Source organism: Oryzias latipes, chromosome 6 (genome assembly GCF_053564925.1).
Source record: "Oryzias latipes strain Hd-rR chromosome 6, Olatipes_Hd-rR_3.1".
Classification (NCBI taxonomy): domain Eukaryota; kingdom Metazoa; phylum Chordata; class Actinopteri; order Beloniformes; family Adrianichthyidae; genus Oryzias; species Oryzias latipes.
In genome coordinates this window covers 10,313,366-10,330,150 of record NC_136242.1, presented here as the reverse complement: position 1 = coordinate 10,330,150, position 16,785 = coordinate 10,313,366, and the positions used below count along the sequence as shown (strand labels likewise).

General features: G+C 42.8%; 12 non-coding genes and 2 pseudogenes across 12 annotated transcripts; all 14 read left to right on the top strand.

The window, feature by feature from the left end:
- The first annotated feature begins 4,833 nt into the window (after positions 1 to 4,833).
- Positions 4,834 to 5,012, top strand: LOC144992914 (U2 spliceosomal RNA; annotated as a pseudogene).
- Positions 5,013 to 5,694: 682 nt separating this feature from the next.
- Positions 5,695 to 5,874, top strand: LOC144992880 (U2 spliceosomal RNA; annotated as a pseudogene).
- Positions 5,875 to 6,556: 682 nt separating this feature from the next.
- On the top strand, positions 6,557 to 6,747 carry LOC144992842 (U2 spliceosomal RNA). Its single transcript, XR_013656904.1, has one exon. It is a non-coding gene; the product is annotated as a U2 spliceosomal RNA (small nuclear RNA).
- A 682-nt stretch (positions 6,748 to 7,429) lies between these two features.
- On the top strand, positions 7,430 to 7,620 carry LOC144992742 (U2 spliceosomal RNA). The gene has a single exon (XR_013656810.1). It is a non-coding gene; the product is annotated as a U2 spliceosomal RNA (small nuclear RNA).
- A 682-nt stretch (positions 7,621 to 8,302) lies between these two features.
- Positions 8,303 to 8,493, top strand: LOC144992693 (U2 spliceosomal RNA). Its single transcript, XR_013656762.1, has one exon. It is a non-coding gene; the product is annotated as a U2 spliceosomal RNA (small nuclear RNA).
- A 682-nt stretch (positions 8,494 to 9,175) lies between these two features.
- LOC144992714 (U2 spliceosomal RNA) lies at positions 9,176 to 9,366 on the top strand. The gene has a single exon (XR_013656783.1). It is a non-coding gene; the product is annotated as a U2 spliceosomal RNA (small nuclear RNA).
- A 682-nt stretch (positions 9,367 to 10,048) lies between these two features.
- Positions 10,049 to 10,239, top strand: LOC144992832 (U2 spliceosomal RNA). The gene has a single exon (XR_013656895.1). It is a non-coding gene; the product is annotated as a U2 spliceosomal RNA (small nuclear RNA).
- A 682-nt stretch (positions 10,240 to 10,921) lies between these two features.
- On the top strand, positions 10,922 to 11,112 carry LOC144992740 (U2 spliceosomal RNA). The gene has a single exon (XR_013656808.1). It is a non-coding gene; the product is annotated as a U2 spliceosomal RNA (small nuclear RNA).
- A 682-nt stretch (positions 11,113 to 11,794) lies between these two features.
- On the top strand, positions 11,795 to 11,985 carry LOC144992713 (U2 spliceosomal RNA). Its single transcript, XR_013656782.1, has one exon. It is a non-coding gene; the product is annotated as a U2 spliceosomal RNA (small nuclear RNA).
- A 682-nt stretch (positions 11,986 to 12,667) lies between these two features.
- LOC144992739 (U2 spliceosomal RNA) lies at positions 12,668 to 12,858 on the top strand. Its single transcript, XR_013656807.1, has one exon. It is a non-coding gene; the product is annotated as a U2 spliceosomal RNA (small nuclear RNA).
- A 682-nt stretch (positions 12,859 to 13,540) lies between these two features.
- LOC144992907 (U2 spliceosomal RNA) lies at positions 13,541 to 13,731 on the top strand. Its single transcript, XR_013656954.1, has one exon. It is a non-coding gene; the product is annotated as a U2 spliceosomal RNA (small nuclear RNA).
- Positions 13,732 to 14,413: 682 nt separating this feature from the next.
- LOC144992738 (U2 spliceosomal RNA) lies at positions 14,414 to 14,604 on the top strand. The gene has a single exon (XR_013656806.1). It is a non-coding gene; the product is annotated as a U2 spliceosomal RNA (small nuclear RNA).
- A 682-nt stretch (positions 14,605 to 15,286) lies between these two features.
- LOC144992895 (U2 spliceosomal RNA) lies at positions 15,287 to 15,477 on the top strand. Its single transcript, XR_013656946.1, has one exon. It is a non-coding gene; the product is annotated as a U2 spliceosomal RNA (small nuclear RNA).
- Positions 15,478 to 16,159: 682 nt separating this feature from the next.
- LOC144992737 (U2 spliceosomal RNA) lies at positions 16,160 to 16,350 on the top strand. The gene has a single exon (XR_013656805.1). It is a non-coding gene; the product is annotated as a U2 spliceosomal RNA (small nuclear RNA).
- Positions 16,351 to 16,785: the final 435 nt, after the last annotated feature.

The following is a 16,785-nucleotide window of genomic DNA, read 5'->3' as shown; positions in this document are numbered from 1 at the left end:
GAACTGTATCTTGACCTTACCATTGAACAAAGGTTTTGATGTAAGCTTTCGAACTAGCTCTACTCTCAGCGAATTCTGGACTCGTTTTGAAAACATGAAATCCCATTTTGCACTTTTCACAGTAGAAAAGCTTACAGACAATTCAATGAAAACCGTCATTGTCAAAATGTTTAATGAAACTGTTAATGCAGAAGACATTTGTGTGTGGTTGGGCAGATACTGTTCTGTAAAAGGTCAAGCTGTTAAGGTTAGGGATGTAGACGGTATTTGGAACTGTGCCTGGCGAGTGCCTGTCAATCTAAGACAAGACCCACAAGGTTTCCAGGGTCTAAAACATCTCCCATCCCTGATAGTGCTGGGGGAGAATAGAGGTTATGTTTACTACCAAGGACAACCTAAACTTTGCAGAAGGTGTGGAGAGCATGGCCATCTGGTGGAAGATTGTTCAAAACCTTTCTGTGGTAAATGTAGACACACTGGTCATGTGTATGAGGAGTGCCCAAATGGCCGTCAATGTAACCTCTGTGGTGAAACAAACCATCTCTTTAGAAACTGTCCTAAGTCATTTGCAAATAAACTTAAAACTGGGAAGAGCAAACCTGACACACCTGTGGTAGGTCTCACTAATGAGACACCTCCTGATGCAGCACACCTGCAGGAGATTGCGCAAATGATAACTGACAAAGAGGAAGAGCCACTCCAAATCCTCCCAATCAGTGAACTAGAGAAAGACAATGGTAAAATCGAACAAAATGTAAGAAAAGACATGACTATGAAAAATGACCACAGGATTCTTCACGATGGACAACCTAAAAGACCAGCTCCGGTCTCGCCATCAGACTCTCTGCTGGCAGTAGAAAAGAAGGGCAGAACTGAGGATCCTACGAAGGAATCCTTCAGTGAAGAATCACGTGTGTTCCTCCCACCAGACTCCCCCAATGAAATTTCCTTTTTGGCTTTTAATCTACAGTCGACCCCCTTAAACTCACTTGAAGCTGACTTTCATCAGGAAAATACATCAGCAGTTGAAAATTCAAAGAAACCCAACCCGTTAGTCCTGACGGCCCAAGACATTGACAGAGATTTCCTCCCAACAGATGGGACATAAACTGACTATTACTAACCTGGTCTCCCTCCCTTACATGACAATACCTGCCTTAACTTTCTTTTTCATACTTATGACAATTACTCTAGTGACAATAAATGTAAGAAGTATAAAATCTCAAGTCAGAGCCAATGGCATCCTGACATACCTGCAAAGTGTGAAGTCCGATGTAATTTGTCTACAAGAGTGCGGCATCCCGTACTGCAGTAGTTATAAAACGTGGGAAGATCTGTGGCCAAATAGATCGCTATGGAGTGGGTCAAATGAAAACAAAAATGACGGTGTGGCTATCTTGATTAAAAACCCTTATATATCGGTTAAAGGTTTCACTGTTATACGAGATGGCAGAGCCCTGTTAGCACGCTTATCATTTATGGGCAGAGACTTGAACGTTTTGAACCTTTATGGTTACAATGATAAGAATGCAAGATACAAACTTTTAGAAGATGTGCAAAGTTTTATGTTAGGCAGAGCCCCGTTTATAATGGTAGGGGACTTTAACTGCATACTAAGCAGGACAGACCGAAATAAAACTGGGACATTTTATAAATTGGATAAAACATCTCACTTACTACGGCGTATGGTTCAGGACTTTAGGCTGACTGACTGTTACAAAACTTTGCATCCGCTTGATGGTGGGTTCACTTGGTTCAGTGGGGACAACTCTGTAGCATCACGTATAGATTATGTGTTTACCAGAGATTGTCTCCCCATAAATGCCACACTTACCCCAGTCTTTTTTTCAGACCACCACATGTTGACGTGCACAGCTGAGTTAAATCTGAGTGTAACACCAGGGAAAGGTCTCTGGAAACTAAACTGCTCACTTTTAGAGCAGGAAGATCTTGTGGAAGAATACAAAGAACTATACAGGGGATGGCAAACACTACAGGACCTGTATACTTTTAGAGCTCCCTGGTGGGAGATGGTTAAAAAAAGAACTCAGAGCTTCTTTAAAACAGCAGGCAGAAAGGGAAAAGCAAAAGATAAAAGACGCACGACTGACCTCCAGAGGCGCTTACAAAGGTACTACAATTTAAATAAACAAGGGATGGATTTTAATGAAGAAATTAAAGACGTAAAAAAAGAAATGATGGAATTAACAGAGAAAGTTAGTAAAGGAGCCATTATTAGAAGCAGAGAACGAGAGATAGAAGAGGGGGAAAAGTGTACACGTTTTTTCTTTAAGAAAGTCATCAGTAAAACTGACACCATGGTAACTCTCCAGAAAGGAGATGGCTCCCTAACCCAAACCACAGAAGAATTACTCACGACCCTTGAAGACTATTACAGAGAACTATATAGCACTAAATTGCTAAATGAAGAAGCCTTACATGACATTCTGACTAAAGTGGAGCACACCCATAGTCTAAACACAAATTTTGAGAAGTTAGTCCAGGATTTAACAGTGACAGAATTGACCAAGTGTCTGACTTCCTTTGAGAAAGGAAAATCACCAGGGATGGATGGGCTCCCTGTGGAGTTCTACTTGACCTTTTGGGACTTATTAGCACCAGATATGTTAACATTGTTCACAGAATTTGAAAACCTGGACCAATTACCTGACAGTTTTAGGACCGGCATAGTAACATTAATCTACAAAACCAAAGAAAAGACAGACTTAAAGAATTGGAGACCCATTTCCTTACTTAATGTGGATTGTAAACTTTTCAGCAAACTCCTTGCCACAAGACTAACATCTTGCCTAGAGGACCTGGTTCATCAGGATCAGGTTTGTGCCATACCTGGACGCAAAATCACGGACCATCTCATTCTCATAAGAGACTTGATCAGCCTCTCTAAAGACAGGTCAAACCGCTTGGCAATAATGAATTTGGACTTTGAAAAAGCTTTTGATCGCGTATCCCATCAGTACCTGTTTGCGTTGTTGGCAAGACTTGGCCTCCCGGAACGTTTTGTCAGATGGATAAAATTGCTCTACAAAAACATCTCCAGCAAAGTAGCTGTGAATGGTCTTTTAACAAAGAAAGTTAACATTAACTCTGGTGTGCGACAAGGTTGCCCTTTGTCAGCGTTACTATATATTCTCTGCATAGAACCCTTGGCACAGATATTAAGGACAGACGGATACATTCAAGGTCTTCACATACCAGGTACTGGCGGCCTCGATGTGAAGTGCCTTTTATATATGGATGACATCAATATTATATGTGCAGACAGCCGGTCGATAACCAGGGCACTGGAACTGACCGAGTGGTATGGTCAAGCTTCTGGAGCAAAATTGAACAGACACAAGACCAAAATCCAATTTTATGGACCATGGACACATACTGAAACGGAGAGTCTTTCTCTGCAGGTGACCTCAAATAACCAGAAAATCTTGGGAGTATGGTTTGACAAAGAAGGCGAGGGAGGAAATAACTGGCCAGAGGTAGTTTCAAAAGTGCGACAAAGACTAGGCTTTTGGTCAACAAGAAAGCTAACAATGGAGGGGAAGGTTCTGGTCTTGAAAGCAGTAATCCTCCCTTTATTTCTGTTAATCAGCTCAGTATTTATGCCACCACTAAGAGTCAGGAGAACCTTAGAACGAGAAATGTTCTATTTTTTGTGGAACTCCAAATGGGAAAGACTAAAAAGAGAAATAATGAAAAGCCCAAAAGAAAAAGGGGGTAAGGGTGTACCGGACCTGTACCCTTTTCTCGGAGCGCACTATATCAGCTTGCACACCAAGCATATTGTGGGCAAATCTAAAAGCGTAAAGACAGCTGCATTGGTTAGATTTTGGATGGGAGTCTATGTTAAAAAGTTAGGTCTAGGAAACATTGATCTGAGAATTCCAATGTCTTTCACGCTAAACAAAAACTACAAAGAAATACAAATCTTTCTTCAGAAATTCAACTTGGAAGGATCAAACAGGGATGCACTGACAAATCACAGACTGCTTATTTCTTCCATACAGGAGCAAAGACCTGTGTGTCGAGTAAGGGGATTTGGAGAAGAGGAGTCAAAGAGAGTCTGGTACCTGGTGAACCATCCTCTTCTTCCCAACCGGCTGAAAGATCTGTCGTGGATGGTGGCTCATGAGGTTCTCCCGGTCAGGACTGTTATGCACTCCCGGGGCATGTCCAGAATTCCTCTTTGCCCCCGTCCAGGTTGTGGCGCGCCAGAGACGGTGAGGCACCTGTTCTGGGAGTGCAGTGCTGCTGTAGACCAGTGGGCGACAGCTGGCTCCTCCGGCTTCCCGTACTTGCCAGCAAAGGAAGATCTTACAGCACAACTAGTGCTCTATGGGAGGAGGCAATGCTCAGATCAGAAGGCTGAATGCACTACATTACAATGGCTCTCCCTAGCCGCCATAAAAGACGCCATGTGGACTTCCAGGAATTTGCTGGTGAGAAAGCACAGGCAGATCCCCCCCGTGGGTGTGATACGATTGGCCGCAGCAACGGTACACCTTGCCATGACTGCAGGCGGCAGGCCATGAACACATCCACAAAGAAGAATCGCCTTGTCGCCCATTCGGATGGGAGGAGCTGGAGTCCCACAGGATAAAGGTCAAAGCAGCGACGGTCTGACTCTCCGGAAAAGGCAGCTGGAAAGGAGCACAAAGGGGAGGACCTCCTCTGAGCGCCACACTGAAAAGATCCAGAAAATGCTGAAAAGAAGATGACTGGAGGATCACCGGTGCCTCACTCCAAGACTCAGGAAAAACTTGCCTAATGGCAATAGAAACATTCTGACCATTGCAGTTGTACCTGAATAACTAAATAAACTTTTAAAAAAAAAAAAAAAATCTGTTCTTATCAGTTTAATATCTGATATGTCCTCCAGTGGAGAACAACGTATTAAGCCGATTTTTGAAGAACGGATGTGAAAGTGGAGCTTGCTCTATTCACTCCATGCATTGAGCCAGTATTGCAGTGTTTCTGGGAACAGTGCCCACATCTTTAAATTGGTACAAAGAAAAAGTTTATAGTCCAGCTGGTAGTCCTTGATTAATGTTAAAACGACTGTTTAGGTGAAATTAAATTCTGCCAGACTGTAACACTGTTTGCAAGTCACAGCACTCTCAAGGAGTCTGCTGTTGCAGCAGGGCATGGATGACATCATCTACGGCCAAACGTTTGATGCAGTGGAGGGGGCATGGTCCTCAAAGTCATCAAGTTAAAGGTTTTGCATCAGCGTCAGCATGCAACTTTTGATGTAGTGGAGGGGCTGTGTTCATTCAATGCTGTTGTTCAAAGGTACCACATCAGTGACACAAAACACCCTAGAAGGCTAAATTCAATCCACTTGAATGCAGTCAGCATAAAGCCTATGAGTCAAGTTTTCTTCAACTGTTTGTGTGTCTACGGTTAATTTGTGTCTCTAAATGTATACGTGAAAAATGATCCAAATATGGATATTTGTGAATTCATACGACCTACATTCTAGAACCGACATAGGTGTGTATACAAGACAGTGTTTCCTACTGACTGGCTGCTTTTTTCATTCACATCAGGACATGTGAAGCTTTTGTGGGGAGCTGGGATTTGAGGTGGGTCACCAAGTCCCACCTATTAACAGGCGTCCATGAGTCCAGTGTCCTGCTGCAAGAGTTGCTCTCATTGGCAGTGAAGTGGTTAGTTATCGCTTCTCGGCCTTTTGGCTAAGATCAAGTGTAGTATCTGTTCTTATCAGTTTAATATCTGATATGTCCTCCAGTGGAGGACAACGTATTAAGCCGATTTTTGAAGAACGGATGTGAAAGTTATTCACTCCATGCATTGACCCAGTATTGCAGTGATTGTGGGAACAGTGCCCACATCTTTAAATTGGTACAAAGAAAAAGTTTATAGTCCAGCTGGTAGTGCTTGATTAATGTTAAAACAACTGTTTAGGTGAAATTAAATTCTGCCAGACTGTAACACTGTTTGCAAGTCACAGCACTCTCAAGGAGTCTGCTGTTGCAGCAGGGCATGGATGACATCATCCACGGCCAAACGTTTGATGCAGTGGAGGGGGCATGGTCCTCAAAGTCATCAAGTTAAAGGTTTTGCATCAGCGTCAGCATGCAACTTTTGATGTAGTGGAGGGGCTGTGTTCATTCAATGCTGTTGTTCAAAGGTACCACATCAGTGACACAAAACACCCTAGAAGGCTAAATTCAATCCACTTGAATGCAGTCAGCATAAAGCCTATGAGTCAAGTTTTCTTCAACTGTTTGTGTGTCTACGGTTAATTTGTGTCTCTAAATGTATACGTGAAAAATGATCCAAATATGGATATTTGTGAATTCATACGACCTACATTCTAGAACCGACATAGGTGTGTATACAAGACAGTGTTTCCTACTGACTGGCTGCTTTTTTCATTCACATCAGGACATGTGAAGCTTTTGTGGGGAGCTGGGATTTGAGGTGGGTCACCAAGTCCCACCTATTAACAGGCGTCCATGAGTCCAGTGTCCTGCTGCAAGAGTTGCTCTCATTGGCAGTGAAGTGGTTAGTTATCGCTTCTCGGCCTTTTGGCTAAGATCAAGTGTAGTATCTGTTCTTATCAGTTTAATATCTGATATGTCCTCCAGTGGAGAACAACGTATTAAGCCGATTTTTGAAGAACGGATGTGAAAGTGGAGCTTGCTCTATTCACTCCATGCATTGAGCCAGTATTGCAGTGTTTCTGGGAACAGTGCCCACATCTTTAAATTGGTACAAAGAAAAAGTTTATAGTCCAGCTGGTAGTCCTTGATTAATGTTAAAACGACTGTTTAGGTGAAATTAAATTCTGCCAGACTGTAACACTGTTTGCAAGTCACAGCACTCTCAAGGAGTCTGCTGTTGCAGCAGGGCATGGATCACATCATCTACGGCCAAACGTTTGATGCAGTGGAGGGGGCATGGTCCTCAAAGTCATCAAGTTAAAGGTTTTGCATCAGCGTCAGCATGCAACTTTTGATGTAGTGGAGGGGCTGTGTTCATTCAATGCTGTTGTTCAAAGGTACCACATCAGTGACACAAAACACCCTAGAAGGCTAAATTCAATCCACTTGAATGCAGTCAGCACAAAGCCTATGAGTCAAGTTTTCTTCAACTGTTTGTGTGTCTACGGTTAATTTGTGTCTCTAAATGTATACGTGAAAAATGATCCAAATATGGATATTTGTGAATTCATACGACCTACATTCTAGAACCGACATAGGTGTGTATACAAGACAGTGTTTCCTACTGACTGGCTGCTTTTTTCATTCACATCAGGACATGTGAAGCTTTTGTGGGGAGCTGGGATTTGAGGTGGGTCACCAAGTCCCACCTATTAACAGGCGTCCATGAGTCCAGTGTCCTGCTGCAAGAGTTGCTCTCATTGGCAGTGAAGTGGTTAGTTATCGCTTCTCGGCCTTTTGGCTAAGATCAAGTGTAGTATCTGTTCTTATCAGTTTAATATCTGATATGTCCTCCAGTGGAGGACAACGTATTAAGCCGATTTTTGAAGAATGGATGTGAAGGTGGAGCTTGCTCTATTCACTCCATGCATTGACCCAGTATCGCAGTGTTTCTGGGAACAGTGCCCACATCTTTAAATTGGTACAAAGAAAAAGTTTTTAGTCCAGCTGGTAGTGCTTGATTAATGTTAAAACGACTGTTTAGGTGAAATTAAATTCTGCCAGACTGTAACACTGTTTGCAAGTCACAGCACTCTCAAGGAGTCTGCTGTTGCAGCAGGGCATGGATGACATCATCCACGGCCAAACGTTTGATGCAGTGGAGGGGGCATGGTCCTCAAAGTCATCAAGTTAAAGGTTTTGCATCAGCGTCAGCATGCAACTTTTGATGTAGTGGAGGGGCTGTGTTCATTCAATGCTGTTGTTCAAAGGTACCACATCAGTGACACAAAACACCCTAGAAGGCTAAATTCAATCCACTTGAATGCAGTCAGCATAAAGCCTATGAGTCAAGTTTTCTTCAACTGTTTGTGTGTCTACGGTTAATTTGTGTCTCTAAATGTATACGTGAAAAATGATCCAAATATGGATATTTGTGAATTCATACGACCTACATTCTAGAACCGACATAGGTGTGTATACAAGACAGTGTTTCCTACTGACTGGCTGCTTTTTTCATTCACATCAGGACATGTGAAGCTTTTGTGGGGAGCTGGGATTTGAGGTGGGTCACCAAGTCCCACCTATTAACAGGCGTCCATGAGTCCAGTGTCCTGCTGCAAGAGTTGCTCTCATTGGCAGTGAAGTGGTTAGTGATCGCTTCTCGGCCTTTTGGCTAAGATCAAGTGTAGTATCTGTTCTTATCAGTTTAATATCTGATATGTCCTCCAGTGGAGGACAACGTATTAAGCCGATTTTTGAAGAACGGATGGGAAGGTGGAGCTTGCTCTATTCACTCCATGCATTGACCCAGTATTGCAGTGTTTCTGGGAACAGTGCCCACATCTTTAAATTGGTACAAAGAAAAAGTTTTTAGTCCAGCTGGTAGTGCTTGATTAATGTTAAAACAACTGTTTAGGTGAAATTAAATTCTGCCAGACTGTAACACTGTTTGCAAGTCACAGCACTCTCAAGGAGTCTGCTGTTGCAGCAGGGCATGGATGACATCATCCACGGCCAAACGTTTGATGCAGTGGAGGGGGCATGGTCCTCAAAGTCATCAAGTTAAAGGTTTTGCATCAGCGTCAGCATGCAACTTTTGATGTAGTGGAGGGGCTGTGTTCATTCAATGCTGTTGTTCAAAGGTACCACATCAGTGACACAAAACACCCTAGAAGGCTAAATTCAATCCACTTGAATGCAGTCAGCATAAAGCCTATGAGTCAAGTTTTCTTCAACTGTTTGTGTGTCTACGGTTAATTTGTGTCTCTAAATGTATACGTGAAAAATGATCCAAATATGGATATTTGTGAATTCATACGACCTACATTCTAGAACCGACATAGGTGTGTATACAAGACAGTGTTTCCTACTGACTGGCTGCTTTTTTCATTCACATCAGGACATGTGAAGCTTTTGTGGGGAGCTGGGATTTGAGGTGGGTCACCAAGTCCCACCTATTAACAGGCGTCCATGAGTCCAGTGTCCTGCTGCAAGAGTTGCTCTCATTGGCAGTGAAGTGGTTAGTTATCGCTTCTCGGCCTTTTGGCTAAGATCAAGTGTAGTATCTGTTCTTATCAGTTTAATATCTGATATGTCCTCCAGTGGAGGACAACGTATTAAGCCGATTTTTGAAGAACGGATGTGAAGGTGGAGCTTGCTCTATTCACTCCATGCGTTGACCCAGTATTGCAGTGTTTCTGGGAACAGTGCCCACATCTTTAAATTGGTACAAAGAAAAAGTTTTTAGTCCAGCTGGTAGTGCTTGATTAATGTTAAAACGACTGTTTAGGTGAAATTACATTTTGCCAGACTGTAACACTGTTTGCAAGTCACAGCACTCTCAAGGAGTCTGCTGTTGCAGCAGGGCATGGATGACATCATCCACGGCCAAACGTTTGATGCAGTGGAGGGGGCATGGTCCTCAAAGTCATCAAGTTAAAGGTTTTGCATCAGCGTCAGCATGCAACTTTTGATGTAGTGGAGGGGCTGTGTTCATTCAATGCTGTTGTTCAAAGGTACCACATCAGTGACACAAAACACCCTAGAAGGCTAAATTCAATCCACTTGAATGCAGTCAGCATAAAGCCTATGAGTCAAGTTTTCTTCAACTGTTTGTGTGTCTACGGTTAATTTGTGTCTCTAAATGTATACGTGAAAAATGATCCAAATATGGATATTTGTGAATTCATACGACCTACATTCTAGAACCGACATAGGTGTGTATACAAGACAGTGTTTCCTACTGACTGGCTGCTTTTTTCATTCACATCAGGACATGTGAAGCTTTTGTGGGGAGCTGGGATTTGAGGTGGGTCACCAAGTCCCACCTATTAACAGGCGTCCATGAGTCCAGTGTCCTGCTGCAAGAGTTGCTCTCATTGGCAGTGAAGTGGTTAGTTATCGCTTCTCGGCCTTTTGGCTAAGATCAAGTGTAGTATCTGTTCTTATCAGTTTAATATCTGATATGTCCTCCAGTGGAGGACAACGTATTAAGCCAATTTTTGAAGAACGGATGTGAAGGTGGAGCTTGCTCTATTCACTCCATGCATTGACCCAGTATTGCAGTGTTTATAGGAACAGTGCCCACATCTTTAAATTGGTACAAAGAAAAAGTTTATAGTCCAGCTGGTAGTGCTTGATTAATGTTAAAACGACTGTTTAGGTGAAATTAAATTATGCCAGACTGTAACACTGTTTGCAAGTCACAGCACTCTCAAGGAGTCTGCTGTTGCAGCAGGGCATGGATGACATCATCCACGGCCAAACGTTTGATGCAGTGGAGGGGGCATGGTCCTCAAAGTCATCAAGTTAAAGGTTTTGCATCAGCGTCAGCATGCAACTTTTGATGTAGTGGAGGGGCTGTGTTCATTCAATGCTGTTGTTCAAAGGTACCACATCAGTGACACAAAACACCCTAGAAGGCTAAATTCAATCCACTTGAATGCAGTCAGCATAAAGCCTATGAGTCAAGTTTTCTTCAACTGTTTGTGTGTCTACGGTTAATTTGTGTCTCTAAATGTATACGTGAAAAATGATCCAAATATGGATATTTGTGAATTCATACGACCTACATTCTAGAACCGACATAGGTGTGTATACAAGACAGTGTTTCCTACTGACTGGCTGCTTTTTTCATTCACATCAGGACATGTGAAGCTTTTGTGGGGAGCTGGGATTTGAGGTGGGTCACCAAGTCCCACCTATTAACAGGCGTCCATGAGTCCAGTGTCCTGCTGCAAGAGTTGCTCTCATTGGCAGTGAAGTGGTTAGTGATCGCTTCTCGGCCTTTTGGCTAAGATCAAGTGTAGTATCTGTTCTTATCAGTTTAATATCTGATATGTCCTCCAGTGGAGGACAACGTATTAAGCCGATTTTTGAAGAATGGATGTGAAGGTGGAGCTTGCTCTATTCACTCCATGCATTGACCCAGTATCGCAGTGTTTCTGGGAACAGTGCCCACATCTTTAAATTGGTACAAAGAAAAAGTTTATAGTCCAGCTGGTAGTGCTTGATTAATGTTAAAACAACTGTTTAGGTGAAATTAAATTCTGCCAGACTGTAACACTGTTTGCAAGTCACAGCACTCTCAAGGAGTCTGCTGTTGCAGCAGGGCATGGATGACATCATCCACGGCCAAACGTTTGATGCAGTGGAGGGGGCATGGTCCTCAAAGTCATCAAGTTAAAGGTTTTGCATCAGCGTCAGCATGCAACTTTTGATGTAGTGGAGGGGCTGTGTTCATTCAATGCTGTTGTTCAAAGGTACCACATCAGTGACACAAAACACCCTAGAAGGCTAAATTCAATCCACTTGAATGCAGTCAGCATAAAGCCTATGAGTCAAGTTTTCTTCAACTGTTTGTGTGTCTACGGTTAATTTGTGTCTCTAAATGTATACGTGAAAAATGATCCAAATATGGATATTTGTGAATTCATACGACCTACATTCTAGAACCGACATAGGTGTGTATACAAGACAGTGTTTCCTACTGACTGGCTGCTTTTTTCATTCACATCAGGACATGTGAAGCTTTTGTGGGGAGCTGGGATTTGAGGTGGGTCACCAAGTCCCACCTATTAACAGGCGTCCATGAGTCCAGTGTCCTGCTGCAAGAGTTGCTCTCATTGGCAGTGAAGTGGTTAGTTATCGCTTCTCGGCCTTTTGGCTAAGATCAAGTGTAGTATCTGTTCTTATCAGTTTAATATCTGATATGTCCTCCAGTGGAGGACAACGTATTAAGCCATTTTTTGAAGAACGGATGTGAAGGTGGAGCTTGCTCTATTCACTCCATGCATTGACCCAGTATTGCAGTGTTTCTGGGAACAGTGCCCACATCTTTAAATTGGTACAAAGAAAAAGTTTATAGTCCAGCTGGTAGTGCTTGATTAATGTTAAAACGACTGTTTAGGTGAAATTAAATTATGCCAGACTGTAACACTGTTTGCAAGTCACAGCACTCTCAAGGAGTCTGCTGTTGCAGCAGGGCATGGATGACATCATCCACGGCCAAACGTTTGATGCAGTGGAGGGGGCATGGTCCTCAAAGTCATCAAGTTAAAGGTTTTGCATCAGCGTCAGCATGCAACTTTTGATGTAGTGGAGGGGCTGTGTTCATTCAATGCTGTTGTTCAAAGGTACCACATCAGTGACACAAAACACCCTAGAAGGCTAAATTCAATCCACTTGAATGCAGTCAGCATAAAGCCTATGAGTCAAGTTTTCTTCAACTGTTTGTGTGTCTACGGTTAATTTGTGTCTCTAAATGTATACGTGAAAAATGATCCAAATATGGATATTTGTGAATTCATACGACCTACATTCTAGAACCGACATAGGTGTGTATACAAGACAGTGTTTCCTACTGACTGGCTGCTTTTTTCATTCACATCAGGACATGTGAAGCTTTTGTGGGGAGCTGGGATTTGAGGTGGGTCACCAAGTCCCACCTATTAACAGGCGTCCATGAGTCCAGTGTCCTGCTGCAAGAGTTGCTCTCATTGGCAGTGAAGTGGTTAGTGATCGCTTCTCGGCCTTTTGGCTAAGATCAAGTGTAGTATCTGTTCTTATCAGTTTAATATCTGATATGTCCTCCAGTGGAGGACAACGTATTAAGCCGATTTTTGAAGAATGGATGTGAAGGTGGAGCTTGCTCTATTCACTCCATGCATTGACCCAGTATCGCAGTGTTTCTGGGAACAGTGCCCACATCTTTAAATTGGTACAAAGAAAAAGTTTTTAGTCCAGCTGGTAGTGCTTGATTAATGTTAAAACGACTGTTTAGGTGAAATTAAATTCTGCCAGACTGTAACACTGTTTGCAAGTCACAGCACTCTCAAGGAGTCTGCTGTTGCAGCAGGGCATGGATGACATCATCCACGGCCAAACGTTTGATGCAGTGGAGGGGGCATGGTCCTCAAAGTCATCAAGTTAAAGGTTTTGCATCAGCGTCAGCATGCAACTTTTGATGTAGTGGAGGGGCTGTGTTCATTCAATGCTGTTGTTCAAAGGTACCACATCAGTGACACAAAACACCCTAGAAGGCTAAATTCAATCCACTTGAATGCAGTCAGCATAAAGCCTATGAGTCAAGTTTTCTTCAACTGTTTGTGTGTCTACGGTTAATTTGTGTCTCTAAATGTATACGTGAAAAATGATCCAAATATGGATATTTGTGAATTCATACGACCTACATTCTAGAACCGACATAGGTGTGTATACAAGACAGTGTTTCCTACTGACTGGCTGCTTTTTTCATTCACATCAGGACATGTGAAGCTTTTGTGGGGAGCTGGGATTTGAGGTGGGTCACCAAGTCCCACCTATTAACAGGCGTCCATGAGTCCAGTGTCCTGCTGCAAGAGTTGCTCTCATTGGCAGTGAAGTGGTTAGTTATCGCTTCTCGGCCTTTTGGCTAAGATCAAGTGTAGTATCTGTTCTTATCAGTTTAATATCTGATATGTCCTCCAGTGGAGGACAACGTATTAAGCCAATTTTTGAAGAACGGATGTGAAGGTGGAGCTTGCTCTATTCACTCCATGCATTGACCCAGTATTGCAGTGTTTCTGGGAACAGTGCCCACATCTTTAAATTGGTACAAAGAAAAAGTTTATAGTCCAGCTGGTAGTGCTTGATTAATGTTAAAACGACTGTTTAGGTGAAATTAAATTCTGCCAGACTGTAACACTGTTTGCAAGTCACAGCACTCTCAAGGAGTCTGCTGTTGCAGCAGGGCATGGATGACATCATCCACGGCCAAACGTTTGATGCAGTGGAGGGGGCATGGTCCTCAAAGTCATCAAGTTAAAGGTTTTGCATCAGCGTCAGCATGCAACTTTTGATGTAGTGGAGGGGCTGTGTTCATTCAATGCTGTTGTTCAAAGGTACCACATCAGTGACACAAAACACCCTAGAAGGCTAAATTCAATCCACTTGAATGCAGTCAGCATAAAGCCTATGAGTCAAGTTTTCTTCAACTGTTTGTGTGTCTACGGTTAATTTGTGTCTCTAAATGTATACGTGAAAAATGATCCAAATATGGATATTTGTGAATTCATACGACCTACATTCTAGAACCGACATAGGTGTGTATACAAGACAGTGTTTCCTACTGACTGGCTGCTTTTTTCATTCACATCAGGACATGTGAAGCTTTTGTGGGGAGCTGGGATTTGAGGTGGGTCACCAAGTCCCACCTATTAACAGGCGTCCATGAGTCCAGTGTCCTGCTGCAAGAGTTGCTCTCATTGGCAGTGAAGTGGTTAGTGATCGCTTCTCGGCCTTTTGGCTAAGATCAAGTGTAGTATCTGTTCTTATCAGTTTAATATCTGATATGTCCTCCAGTGGAGGACAACGTATTAAGCCGATTTTTGAAGAATGGATGTGAAGGTGGAGCTTGCTCTATTCACTCCATGCATTGACCCAGTATCGCAGTGTTTCTGGGAACAGTGCCCACATCTTTAAATTGGTACAAAGAAAAAGTTTTTAGTCCAGCTGGTAGTGCTTGATTAATGTTAAAACGACTGTTTAGGTGAAATTAAATTCTGCCAGACTGTAACACTGTTTGCAAGTCACAGCACTCTCAAGGAGTCTGCTGTTGCAGCAGGGCATGGATGACATCATCCACGGCCAAACGTTTGATGCAGTGGAGGGGGCATGGTCCTCAAAGTCATCAAGTTAAAGGTTTTGCATCAGCGTCAGCATGCAACTTTTGATGTAGTGGAGGGGCTGTGTTCATTCAATGCTGTTGTTCAAAGGTACCACATCAGTGACACAAAACACCCTAGAAGGCTAAATTCAATCCACTTGAATGCAGTCAGCATAAAGCCTATGAGTCAAGTTTTCTTCAACTGTTTGTGTGTCTACGGTTAATTTGTGTCTCTAAATGTATACGTGAAAAATGATCCAAATATGGATATTTGTGAATTCATACGACCTACATTCTAGAACCGACATAGGTGTGTATACAAGACAGTGTTTCCTACTGACTGGCTGCTTTTTTCATTCACATCAGGACATGTGAAGCTTTTGTGGGGAGCTGGGATTTGAGGTGGGTCACCAAGTCCCACCTATTAACAGGCGTCCATGAGTCCAGTGTCCTGCTGCAAGAGTTGCTCTCATTGGCAGTGAAGTGGTTAGTTATCGCTTCTCGGCCTTTTGGCTAAGATCAAGTGTAGTATCTGTTCTTATCAGTTTAATATCTGATATGTCCTCCAGTGGAGGACAACGTATTAAGCCAATTTTTGAAGAACGGATGTGAAGGTGGAGCTTGCTCTATTCACTCCATGCATTGACCCAGTATTGCAGTGTTTCTGGGAACAGTGCCCACATCTTTAAATTGGTACAAAGAAAAAGTTTATAGTCCAGCTGGTAGTGCTTGATTAATGTTAAAACGACTGTTTAGGTGAAATTAAATTCTGCCAGACTGTAACACTGTTTGCAAGTCACAGCACTCTCAAGGAGTCTGCTGTTGCAGCAGGGCATGGATGACATCATCCACGGCCAAACGTTTGATGCAGTGGAGGGGGCATGGTCCTCAAAGTCATCAAGTTAAAGGTTTTGCATCAGCGTCAGCATGCAACTTTTGATGTAGTGGAGGGGCTGTGTTCATTCAATGCTGTTGTTCAAAGGTACCACATCAGTGACACAAAACACCCTAGAAGGCTAAATTCAATCCACTTGAATGCAGTCAGCATAAAGCCTATGAGTCAAGTTTTCTTCAACTGTTTGTGTGTCTACGGTTAATTTGTGTCTCTAAATGTATACGTGAAAAATGATCCAAATATGGATATTTGTGAATTCATACGACCTACATTCTAGAACCGACATAGGTGTGTATACAAGACAGTGTTTCCTACTGACTGGCTGCTTTTTTCATTCACATCAGGACATGTGAAGCTTTTGTGGGGAGCTGGGATTTGAGGTGGGTCACCAAGTCCCACCTATTAACAGGCGTCCATGAGTCCAGTGTCCTGCTGCAAGAGTTGCTCTCATTGGCAGTGAAGTGGTTAGTTATCGCTTCTCGGCCTTTTGGCTAAGATCAAGTGTAGTATCTGTTCTTATCAGTTTAATATCTGATATGTCCTCCAGTGGAGGACAACGTATTAAGCCGATTTTTGAAGAATGGATGTGAAGGTGGAGCTTGCTCTATTCACTCCATGCATTGACCCAGTATCGCAGTGTTTCTGGGAACAGTGCCCACATCTTTAAATTGGTACAAAGAAAAAGTTTTTAGTCCAGCTGGTAGTGCTTGATTAATGTTAAAACGACTGTTTAGGTGAAATTAAATTCTGCCAGACTGTAACACTGTTTGCAAGTCACAGCACTTTCAAGGAGTCTGCTGTTGCAGCAGGGCATGGATGACATCATCCACGGCCAAACGTTTGATGCAGTGGAGGGGGCATGGTCCTCAAAGTCATCAAGTTAAAGGTTTTGCATCAGCGTCAGCATGCAACTTTTGATGTAGTGGAGGGGCTGTGTTCATTCAATGCTGTTGTTCAAAGGTACCACATCAGTGACACAAAACACCCTAGAAGGCTAAATTCAATCCACTTGAATGCAGTCAGCATAAAGCCTATGAGTCAAGTTTTCTTCAACTGTTTGTGTGTCTACGGTTAATTTGTGTCTCTAAATGTATACG